The sequence below is a fragment of the Vicia villosa genome, linkage group LG1 (assembly GCF_029867415.1).
Source record: "Vicia villosa cultivar HV-30 ecotype Madison, WI linkage group LG1, Vvil1.0, whole genome shotgun sequence".
NCBI lineage: Eukaryota > Viridiplantae > Streptophyta > Magnoliopsida > Fabales > Fabaceae > Vicia > Vicia villosa.
Window position 1 is genome coordinate 228327125 of NC_081180.1, and position 11647 is coordinate 228338771.

General features: G+C 30.4%; 2 long non-coding RNA genes across 6 annotated transcripts; both read left to right on the forward strand.

Annotated features, from left to right (window-relative positions):
• The first annotated feature begins 603 nt into the window (after nt 1-603).
• Nucleotides 604-3401, forward strand: LOC131644943 (uncharacterized). 5 transcript variants are annotated; one of them, XR_009296798.1, is made up of 8 exons: nt 604-1113; nt 1183-1592; nt 1682-1791; nt 1993-2041; nt 2132-2345; nt 2429-2598; nt 2950-3019; nt 3140-3401. It is a non-coding gene; the product is annotated as an uncharacterized LOC131644943 (long non-coding RNA). The 5 variants fall into 5 exon arrangements; XR_009296796.1 differs by having other exon boundaries at nt 1183-1303; nt 1463-1592; nt 2429-3019; nt 3140-3392; XR_009296797.1 differs by having other exon boundaries at nt 1183-1303; nt 1482-1592; nt 2429-3019; nt 3140-3392.
• A 1350-nt stretch (nt 3402-4751) lies between these two features.
• LOC131644944 (uncharacterized) lies at nt 4752-6903 on the forward strand. The gene is made up of 3 exons (XR_009296800.1): nt 4752-5100; nt 5537-5585; nt 5809-6903. It is a non-coding gene; the product is annotated as an uncharacterized LOC131644944 (long non-coding RNA).
• The last annotated feature ends 4744 nt before the right edge of the window (nt 6904-11647 follow it).

An 11647-nucleotide genomic window follows, 5' to 3' on the forward strand; every position in this document is an offset into this window, starting at 1 on the left:
AAACTATTCGGCCCAACGACAATATTTTATTATCCTCTACTGAAATATCAACCCAACAAACAACACAATGACACTACTAATTCACAAACAATGAATTAAATTTAACAGCAAAGCACATAGCATGTTCTTCAACGAGTCGCAACAAGAAATCAAAGACTTTCGAAATACTATGGATGAAGGAGGAATTCTTCTCAACCATCGCAATATGCTGACAACCAACAAAGATCACCTTCTCGATGTAGCGTGACGATCACAAGAACCCAACCAACATCGATATTAGCTTTTATTTTTCCTAATTATGTAATCAAGTTTAATTATTCTAATTGTAACACTACTTTATTTTAATATATTATTTTTTTTAGTTTTTTAATCAAGTTTATAAAATATTTTAATTAAAAAATTTGTTAAAATATTAATTATTTAAAATAATTAATTTTAATATTTATTAATTATTAAATTATTTTATTAATAACTAATAAATTAATAGAATTATATATATATATATATATATATATATATATATATATATATATATATATATATATATATATATATATATATATATATATATATATATATATATATCATATAAGAAAAGTCTACCATTTGGAACTTTCTTAGACTATCCACATCAGCAACTCTTCTATGGTTGATCCACATCAGCATCCTCAAAACAGCCTCAATCGTTCTTCAATTTCCACTCTCTTCATCGTAACTGTCCTTCAACCATTCTCTTCCAAATTCCCAAAACGGTTCTCAAATCATTTTTCCTCATAACTTCCCTTCAACCATCCTCTTCCAAATTCTCAAACCGTTTACAATCCACAATCCATTGCGTTTCTGTTTTTTATGGCAGATTCTTCGCTCTCCTATTTTTCTCTTTCTCACTATCAATCCTGATTCTCGATCCTGATATTTTGCTTCCTTCCATTGCTTGCGCTTCCGCTGCTTCCTCCAAAGGCGTCGAGGTTTTTTTACTTTTTTTGTTCTTCTTTGATTTCATCTTCGTGTATGGTGTCTGCGGCTGCGTCGATCTTGGCCGGAAGGATGATGCTCGCGGTGATTGGTTTCGCTTTCTCACGACCCTTCAGAGTTGTCGGGTTTAATTAAACGGTAAGTGGTTATGTGAACAATGGGGTTGTGATTCAAATCTTACTGATGTACGTTTTTTATTTTCAATAGGTTCTCGATGTCAATACAGAAGCTTGATCTGCAGACAAATCACGATACATAACGTATCCAACCCAAAACGCGAAAGAGATTTGAAGAAAATACCGGTCTGTTATGAGAGCACAAAATCGAGGTACGCTGTTTATCTCTTCTTCTTATCACTCGAATTGTTGTGTTAATGGTGGAATCGATGAGATAGGTGTGTATCGGTTTCGATTGTTCAAACAGTGGTTCTGGACTTATATTTTGATCTATTTACTGAGCTATGGTTTATTTTTCTTATTGCTAATAGATTTAATTAAAAATCATAGTGAAAATATCAACCACAAAATACAGCAAGAATCAATCAGATGCACAATTCAATTTTATTTAGATTCAAACACAATAAAGCAGAGCAACAATAATTCGAGTGAATTTTACAGGTACTTATTTATGTTTTCTGTTATTCCCTTTCTCCTTCTGAAGTATGTTTGATTCTGATTTTTGCTTAACTTTTCCTTGATTGTTGAAGGGAAGGGTTCAAAATAACTCAATACGAAATTGGAATTTCATCACAATAAAGATGAAACTCTCAATTAGCAGAGGTTGCCCTTAGTGAGGGTATGCACTTAGCTTCTGCAGGTACGTTCGGGTTGTCTTCTTTGTGTATGCACTTAGCTTCTGTAGGTACGTTCGAGTTGTCTATTTTATGTCCCCGGAGCGTAACACTTGCAGTCACAGGACTTTTTATAGTGCAATGTGATTAGGGTTAGGGATGGTGAGACCGTGGCATTAAGTTTGAATTCTTGACTTTTCTTTTAACTCCCAATTCCGTGTGTGCAGTGAGGTGGTTACAACAACCACACTTGGCTTGATGATATGATGTCGAGAGGTAAAATATATTCTCATCTAAGAGGCACATTGTAAATAAAGTAGGTACTTTGTTAATCTTTATAATACCTTTTATCTTGAGTCTACTCAGGTATAATGCTTTGGCACTTGAATCTGTACAAAGAGGGATGCTGCGGTGGGACTCTTTTTTGTTGGGGGGAGAAAGCGCCTATTAATAACCAAAAATCTTGAATTATTGCCTATTGAACATTGATGTTTGAGTTTTTTTCACTCTGAAGATTATACCAACAGAACTTAATATTGTAGGCAGTACATGCTGCACCTTGGTTCTAATGTTGTCTCAGGTATAATGCTTAAATTTTTTTAACCGCATTAAAGATTGTTTATTCGACGTTCTTGGAATTGAAATTTTGTTGAAACTATGCAGGATGGGAAAAGGCATAAGATGAGGCTTTGGCATTGAAGGATCATCTAGAATCAGTTACTCTTTCGAAACTCATTGTTGATGATCGTGCGTCCCATTTGGATGGTGCTCTTAAAGAGTGTCTGCGACTGATACGGAACCTTAAGGAAGAACATGAACAAAAAATACAGGAAGTTAAGTGATCCATACTTTTTATCACAACTCTATTACTGTGGCATTTTTGCACTCCTCTGTGATAACCATGTCGTCGATACATGTTCAACACGATACACCCTTGCGAACTTATAATCACATCACACAGAGTTCACACTGTTTTTGATTCGGTGACGACATGTTTTGGCATAGAAGCATTATCAAGGTCTCACCTTATAGCGGAAAAGTGGATGATTCCATCGATAATTATTCTTGATATTGACCACACATCGGTTCGTCGGGCCATGGGCAATTTCTATTCTCTTAGTGTAGTCATCTCTTTTAATCTTCCCATCACCTCACTGTTTGATTAATTCACTACTATATTGCAGAAGAAGAATAGGATGAAAGCGGATTGTAAGGTGAAGTGGATAGCTGTAGCAGTGAAAATCCGTTTTAACGGTAGTGACCTCTATGGATTTGAGATCCATTTCGTGAAGTTCACTCTGTTTAAATTGTTTAATATTTCGTCTTAGCATGCTGATAACACTATTTTATTCATGCTTTTGTTTGCATGTCCAGTCTTTATGATTATGCAAAACAGAATTCGGGATCTTTGAGATCTGCTGTTGGAACCGTCGAAGGTACTATTACTACAGTTATTGGTCGTGTTTATCACAAATTCAAGCCTCTCCCTCAAGATGTCCTCCTTTTTTTTTGACAATAAGGTCTCTCTCTCTCATTCATTGTTTCCATTATGTAGATTTTTTATTTGCTGCTATTTTTTTATGAGGATTATTGCATTTGAATTCAATACTCTAAGAACCATTACTGTTTCAATTCATAGTGATTTCATTAGTGTATCAACATAACACTAAGAAGTTTGCACCTTGATTCTTAAGTTTTATGTCTTCTATTTTTTAAGATTTTTACTGGATTTAGGTTTTACTTGAGTTTTTGTTACTTTCATGGTTTATTTTCATTTTGTACCTTGATTCTTACTTTGTGAATTAGTAATTGCTTTCAGTTTTACCGAGACATGTTATTTTTTGTGGTATCAGAAACCTGTTGTGAAAGCCGCTAACATGTCAAACTAAGAGCAATAATAGTTTCCAGTTTCAGATAAGTCGTATATTCGAAACTGGGTGTTTTTGGCTGTTCTCAATGGCTTCTCATTCAGAAGGGTGAAGAAGAGGAACTTCTTAAAGTTGAAATAAAGTTGCCTGATGATGCTGTAAAGAACTTGATGGCGATCTTCAAAGATGATTATATCAAAGACAGTGAAGGAAGTTCTTATTATAAACTATATCTATGAGCCCTTGTGAATATCATGCATAATATCACAGTAACATCATATACATTTATGTAGCTTGAAATTATGATGCATAACAGGGCTGGATCTAATAGCTTCAAATGCTATTAGATCGTATCAGAATCCAGAGTTTCCTCAAATTGCAGAGGAGAAAATCTTAGGCATTGGTGCCAACAATAAACAGCCTGTTCTGAAATGGGAGAATAATATGGCATGGCCTGGAAATCTCACTCTTACTGATAAAGCCATCTATTTTGAGGCATGATTCCTTGAAATGCTTATAACTCTATCTCATAATATAATTCCATGAATGTTTATGTATGCTAAACACACTATTACCTGTACTACTCTATAATTCAATTATCACGTCGTTTTAATGATGTTTTCTAATATGTGTTTTAGGCAGTTGGCTTACTGGTAATTAAGAGAGCCATGAGATTGGATGTTACATATGATGGATTGAAGGTAGAGAAAGCAAATGTTGGGCCCTTAGGGTTTAAATGATTAAGTTCTTTTAAATATCACTATAGCGTTACATGCCAGAATTTGAAAAATCGCTTTTGTTCCGCGATAACTATTTAGTGTTAAATGTAGTCAAATCTTTTGCAACCATATAGCACTGTTGCTTAGAGAAATTTTGCGAGTGACAATGCTGATTAAATCAGGAAGTATTGACTGCAAAATGTGTATGTACAGGTTTGGTGATGAGGCTGCCCATAGTCGGGAGTGACGCTGCCCCGAGTGCAAGGCTGATTGAGTATTTCACTTGTGTTTGTGAGTTTCTTGATGATTGTTTACAATTTGGAATTAGGTTGATATGTGCATCACTGTTTGGGTTGTGTTTGAATGCTGCATTTTTGTGCAAGTATGGATTGTATGGAGAAAAAAGATCCATGTCATATTTCAACAATCATGTCTTTCACCTATTCATTGATTGGCCTTGGTCTTGCAATTGCCAAAGTTGCAGGTTATATATGTTTCATTTCATGACACTATATCTTGGCAGAAAAAAAAAACATTATCCTTAAACTGGTTTTTGTTTTGAAACAGAAAATGGTTCTTTAAAAGGTAGTCTCACAGGAGTAAGCATTGGAACTGTGTCGAAAGTGGAAATTATACTGCTTTTCTCTTTAACTAATTGGCTATCGTTTTCTGTTAGATTCGCTACGTAAAACTGTTTTGCAGATGCTCTGTAGGATTGCCGGCAGTTTGGTATCAAAGATACAGTTTGGTACACATCCTTTTTCTTCATAAATTTCTTCGGATTCATCCTTTTTCTTCATATTTTAAATATCGTCCTTTTAATTCTTCAATTCCCTGCTTAAAGATGGAGATTGATTTAATGAGGCAACATGCAATATAATTAAAAAGGTTGGATTGAAATGAATGATCTGAGTTTGAAAGTACAAATTTTTTGTTGTTGTTTTCATTGTGGTACAATACAACTCTACTTCAAAAATATTTGTGATGCATTATTTTAGCCAAAGGTTTCCTTATTACTAGGATTGTTTCTCTCATAATTTATCCACTGGTACCATCTTTCTCCATATCATTGTTCCCCCTGCGCTTGTATGGGAGTTCTTGACTATCTATTATTTCTCATGTGTTATGTTTTGGTTCATAGTAAAAAGTTATCATTATGTGTAAACTATGCATTTATTTTGTAGGATGGAGTATAATGATGGGAATGGAAGTCATGTGCAAATTAGTTTAAAGGTATATGCAATTATATAAAATCATTTTATATTTTATGCTCATATAATGCAGTTAATAGTGTCATCTTTTTCATTTAATTGTTGCTGTTATCTGACTTAGATCACCTTTAGATTGAATATCATTGTCTTAGTTTGAGTAAAAATGAATTCTTATAATTATCATTTTTCTTTATGTTGCAATTCTAATATAACATTTTTCTTTTCCAACACTTCTGTCATAGCAGAAAAAGGTTCTAAAGTAAGGCAAGGAAGGAGTCATCAAGAAGAAATTGTTAGAAGCAATTCAAATTTAGTTTTTTTTAGATAGTAAAATATATAAAACAAAACAAAAAGTCAAATTAATTTTAAAATTTAAATAAACTGTTTTATAATAAATTATAAATTAATAACTGATATTAATAAGAGTATTGAAAGTGAACCTATTTGTTTAAATACTCTTATTTGTTTTTTTTTATAAAATTTAAACTTTTAATCGGACAAATTCATCAATGAGCATTTAGGTTTGAATAATTATTGATTTTATGTCTAATGTAATTCTATGTACTAATGATGTTCTTTAATTCTTTTATCTTTCTAACATTGTCGGTGTATTATTTTATTCATGACCTCTTTGCTAAAAAAAGAAATAAAATTATCCTAATAAAGAGGACTTTCCATTGTCTCACAGATGCCAAAATTGCCAATGCAGCAGCTAATTAAACAGCCACGGCTGAGAGTTTGATCGATTTAATTGTCATCGCATTCTGAACCTTCTATTCACCTTGAATTAATTGAAATTTAATTTATATTTATATTTATATTTGATTAGTTATTTCTTTTATATTTGTATCTAATTTTTTTCTTCATATTAAAATTAAAACGCTAACGGATCAATTCCAGCTAAATACGAAATAATATAGTACAGACACTCACGGGTAGTTATATGATACTGATATTAACATATTTAATTAAATATTAAATAATAACAAGAATAAGTTTACTATTGATTTAAATAATTTTATAGATAATTCCAAAACAAAATTAATTTGGAACATTGATTAATCAATATATCCCAAACTTTATTGAATTTTTTTTTCTATATTTTACACATTTGTTTTTAGGATATTTACTTCTACAATAATATATATTGAACAAAATAACATTTTTGCTTACTGTTTTTACAGCACTCAATTGTAGTTTATTTAAACATTTTCTCAATTATGATTGGAAATGGTACAAATATTCTATGAAATAACTCTTGATATTCCCTTAGAGAAAAAATACACAACCGGTGATAAACATATTTTGGTGTGGTGAAACTAAATTATATTGTGAAGAAAATGGTGTGATTGAATCAAGTGATCGTGTGATAAGATGTTACAAATATAGACCACCTATGGTAGATCAATTTAATGTTGGAGTGCATCCTTAAAATAAAGTAAATATTATATTAATTAAATAGTTGTTAATATAAAATAGTTATCTTACTAATAAAGTTATCTTACTGATAATTGTTTGGAATATTTAAAAAAATATTAAGTTACTGATAAAAATATTAACGGGAACAAATTTAAAATATTAACGGGAACATGAAATTATTGATTAAAATAATTAATATTAACGGGAACACGGACTTACTGATTAAAATAATGAATATTAACGGGAACATGAAGCTACTGATCAAAATATTAAATATTAACGGGAACAAATTTGGAATATTAACGGGAAATATTAACGGGAACAAATTTGGAATATTAACGGGAATAGGGAGTTACTGATCAAAATAATGAATATTAGCGGAAACATGAATTACTGATCAAAATATTGACTATTAACGGGAACATGAGGTTACTAAATAAAATATTCAATATTAACGAGAACATGAATTACTGATCGAAGTATTGAATATTAAGGGGAAAATAATGTTTATTAATCAATATATCCCAAACTTTGGTCCAACCTATTGAAAATAAGTTTCTATATTTTACACATTTGTTTTTAGGATATTTACTTCTACAATAATATCTATATTGAACAAAATAACACTTTTCCTATCATCTTTTATTTTTCTCAATCACAATGCGCGAAAACGACGAGTACCCGTGCGAACGCACGGGTAAGACACTAGTATATATATATATCAAGTGAGAACATTTTTAAATGAGAGATGAGAGAAATAAATACTAATCATTGGATAGAGAGAAATTAATATTCACATTAACGTAATAATATTCTTTCTCTTGATGAATCAAATAATTGATATTTATTCCTCTCATATCTCATTATAAAATGCTCTCACTTGATATTTTATATATATATATATATATATATATATATATATATATATATATATATATATATATATATATATATATATATATATATATATATATATATATATATATATATATATATATATATATATATATATAATTCTATTAATTTATTAGTTATTAATAAAATAATTTAATAATTAATAAATATTAAAATTAATTATTTTAAATAATTAATATTTTAACAAATTTTTTAATTAAAATATTTTATAAACTATATATATATATATATATATATATATATATATATATATATATATATATATATATATATATATATATATATATATATATATATATATATATATATATGGGGGGAGGGAGTGCCGACCAATCAATGTTGGCGGGTGGTTCTTGTATTTATTGAGAAAAGGAAAGGATCTTTAGAGTCAATTTCCCCCATCTTGCTTTTGAAAGGTATACTAGTGTGTGTGAACATGTCATACATTTCTATTGTGTCATTTGTACATGGATTCTCACTTAGATGTGTGTGTCTGTTTCTTACTTGGATGTTTTGACATATGATTATTAGCCTATTTGTTGGAGAACAGGTGGGAGCCAGAGTTTGACTATCTATATTGCATTCTTACTTCGTTTTCAATCTGTTATTAATTTACATGTGTTGTTGATCTTTTTCTAATAGCAATGCTTTGACACAGGTTTTGATACAAACATACATTACACCACCTGTTTATCGTATTTATATGTATCATTTTTACAAACTTTTTAAAAATAATAAAAATATATTTTTTTAAATATAAAAATAATTTTGCAATAGAAAGATAAAATTATTTTATTAACAAATTTATCATTTAATTAATCATAATGTAGGTTATTAATTACTTATTTTACTTATAATTTATTAATTATCTTCACAATTTAATTAACCAACAAAACACATAGAATCAACTAACATTTTACATTCTATTAAGCAATTTCATTTTTTATTTAATACTTTTTTTTAATATTTGAGTCATCATTAATCAAATTATTAATTGTATTAACCTACATTTTAAATACTATGATGATATAATTCACTTGCAGTTCACTTGTGTTGCAACTACGTGAGTTGCAACACAAACTAACTATCAGAAATGTCAGTTTTAGATATTAGTTAGTAGTTGGTTTTCTAAATATATAAACATTTTTCATTCTTTGTAATTCATTTAGATAAATGAGAGACTTTTTCTTTTATCCAATTTCACTTAAAATATCTATAATTTGATCTTTCTCTCGATGCTCATTACCTTAGAAAACAAGTAACCTTAACAAATTGGTACCAAGTGCATTAGTTTGACCAAACTTTTATCAATGATAAATGGAAGCACAACTTCTAATCAATTCCTTGCAAATCTATCAGTGTTCAAAGGAGAACACTATGATAAATGATGTCCGTAAATGAAGGTCGTATTCAGATTTCAAGTTGTTCTTGAAATCATGAATATGACTTGTATGCGTTAGAAGTCATTGCAATTATGGCACAAAAGGTTGTTCATCATGAAACGAGCAAGATAAATGCGAAATGTTTGTTCTTGATCCACCAATGTGTAGATCCAAACATCTTTGACAAGATTATTGAGGAAGAAACCACTAAAGGTGCGTAGGATACACTCAAGAAGCTGTATGATGTGATGAAAAAGGAGGAGAATGTATATCTATGTACTTACGTGTATGACCTCTATAACAACATGTTTAGTTTTGATGATGACAACACTCTTAAGTGAAGTCTTCATTAGAAGTGTTGGTCAAGTCCATTTGGTGTTGATGATGACAACACTACTCAGTAAAGTCATCATCTGATGCGGTAATCAAGTTTTGGTACTTGAAGATCAAGATACAAAAGCTTATCTGATGTGGTGATCAAGTTGTTGTGCTTGAAGATCTAGATATCAAATCCTATCTTTGGAGGACAACACCTTATGTCAAGCAGCGTTTGGTGAAGTTAGTGAAGATCTCTTAACAAGATGTGTGTTTTGTTGAACATGTGACTCCATACAAAAGAGAGGGTGAATTTTTGAGGTTTAAAAAATGATAGTTTAAAACAAAATTATTTTCTAAATCAGGGTTTGAAAATATTTTCAAAAAACGTTTGGATATGCAATAGAAAATCAAGGTAAAGAAATTAAACGAAAAGTAAAAGAGTTTAGGAAAGAGAGAACGACATCAGAAGTTTATAGAAGTTTGATCTTAAATAAGTGACCTACTCTTCTCCCCAAAAACTTCTCTTGAGAGTATCCAATAATGCTTAAGAGATTTTATAAAGTTAAGCCCACGAACCCCCTTGTACAAGAAAATAAAGTTTCAGGTTAACCTATAACCAAACAATGAACAAAGGAGGGAAGTGGTTAATCTTCACACCAAACAGCAAACAGAAATTTGAGCAGTTAGTCTCTAAGCCAAGCTAAGAATTTGCACAAGTTGATCTCGAACAAAGATGAAGTTTTGAGTTGGCTATCCTCCAAACAAAGTCGATGTTTTATACGGGCAGACCACGAACCAAAATGAGTTTTTGCAGGGCTGATCTTGAATCTATTAAGCTTTTGTACAAATTGAACTTGGAAGTCGAGTGAGATTTTATGACAAGAAAATCTAAAATCGATTGAGCTTTTAAATGTACTGAACTCAAGAACCGTTCCCGAGCTTTTTCACTTGTTATTCTTCACGAACCCAAAAGGAGAGTTTTTCTTCATACGAAGGAGCTCACGAACCAAACAAAGACTTACACTAATCCCTCAAATAGCTTTTACATGTTTTTAGCTCCAAACCAAAACAATCACTTTCTAAGAAAGAATAATTTACTCAATAGAAAAAAGAACTCTTGATAAATTAACAAGAAACCCCTCACCCAGAACAATTTCCTCACTAAACTCAAGAACACTCTCAAACATCTATGGCTAAACATGTGAGGGAACGAGTAAATGATTTATAGATATTGAGAGAAAGAGGAAAAATGAGATGACTCACGTTTTCTCGGTGTTTTGAAATGGTAGGGAATCCCTCTATTCATAGGACAAGAATTTATGTATTTTAGGAAACAATCAATGGGCAAAATAAATGACCTAATCAATTAGTAAATTGATTAGATACTTGCAGTAATCGATTATTGCTGCCCAAATTAGAAGAATTTGATAGATTCGTTACTAGGGGTGTTCGTGGTGTGGTTTGGGCAGTTTTGACGTTAAAAATCATCTGAACCACAAGAGAAAAAACGTGTGGTTCGGTTGACTTTTAAGACTAAAACTAAACCAAACTAATGCGGTTTGGATTGGTTCGATTTTTTACAAAAAAATAATATTGAGCCATACATACACATATAGAGAAAAATATAATTTTGTGTTTAATCGTTCATACACTACCATAACAAATTTATAATTGTCAAAATAAGTTTATAATTTGATACATAATATTACGTCTTACAATTTTATCTTAGATCTAAATAATGATATACATGAAATTGCATTCTTAAATAAATATCATACAAAGAATATGATAAAATATATTTTGTCAAAATAGTATTTATAAGTGAAAAAGTATTTGTTTTTTGATGATATGCAAATTAAAATAAATATCATACAAAAAAAATATGATAAAATATACACATAATACTTGTTGATTTCTATAAATAATTAAAGAAATATATATCGGTTAATAAGATTTTATAACGTACTGCGGTTTGGCTTGGTTTGGTTTGGTTCGGTTTCTAAAATACAAACCGCAAACTGAACCGAACCGTGCGGTTCTGTTAGTAAAT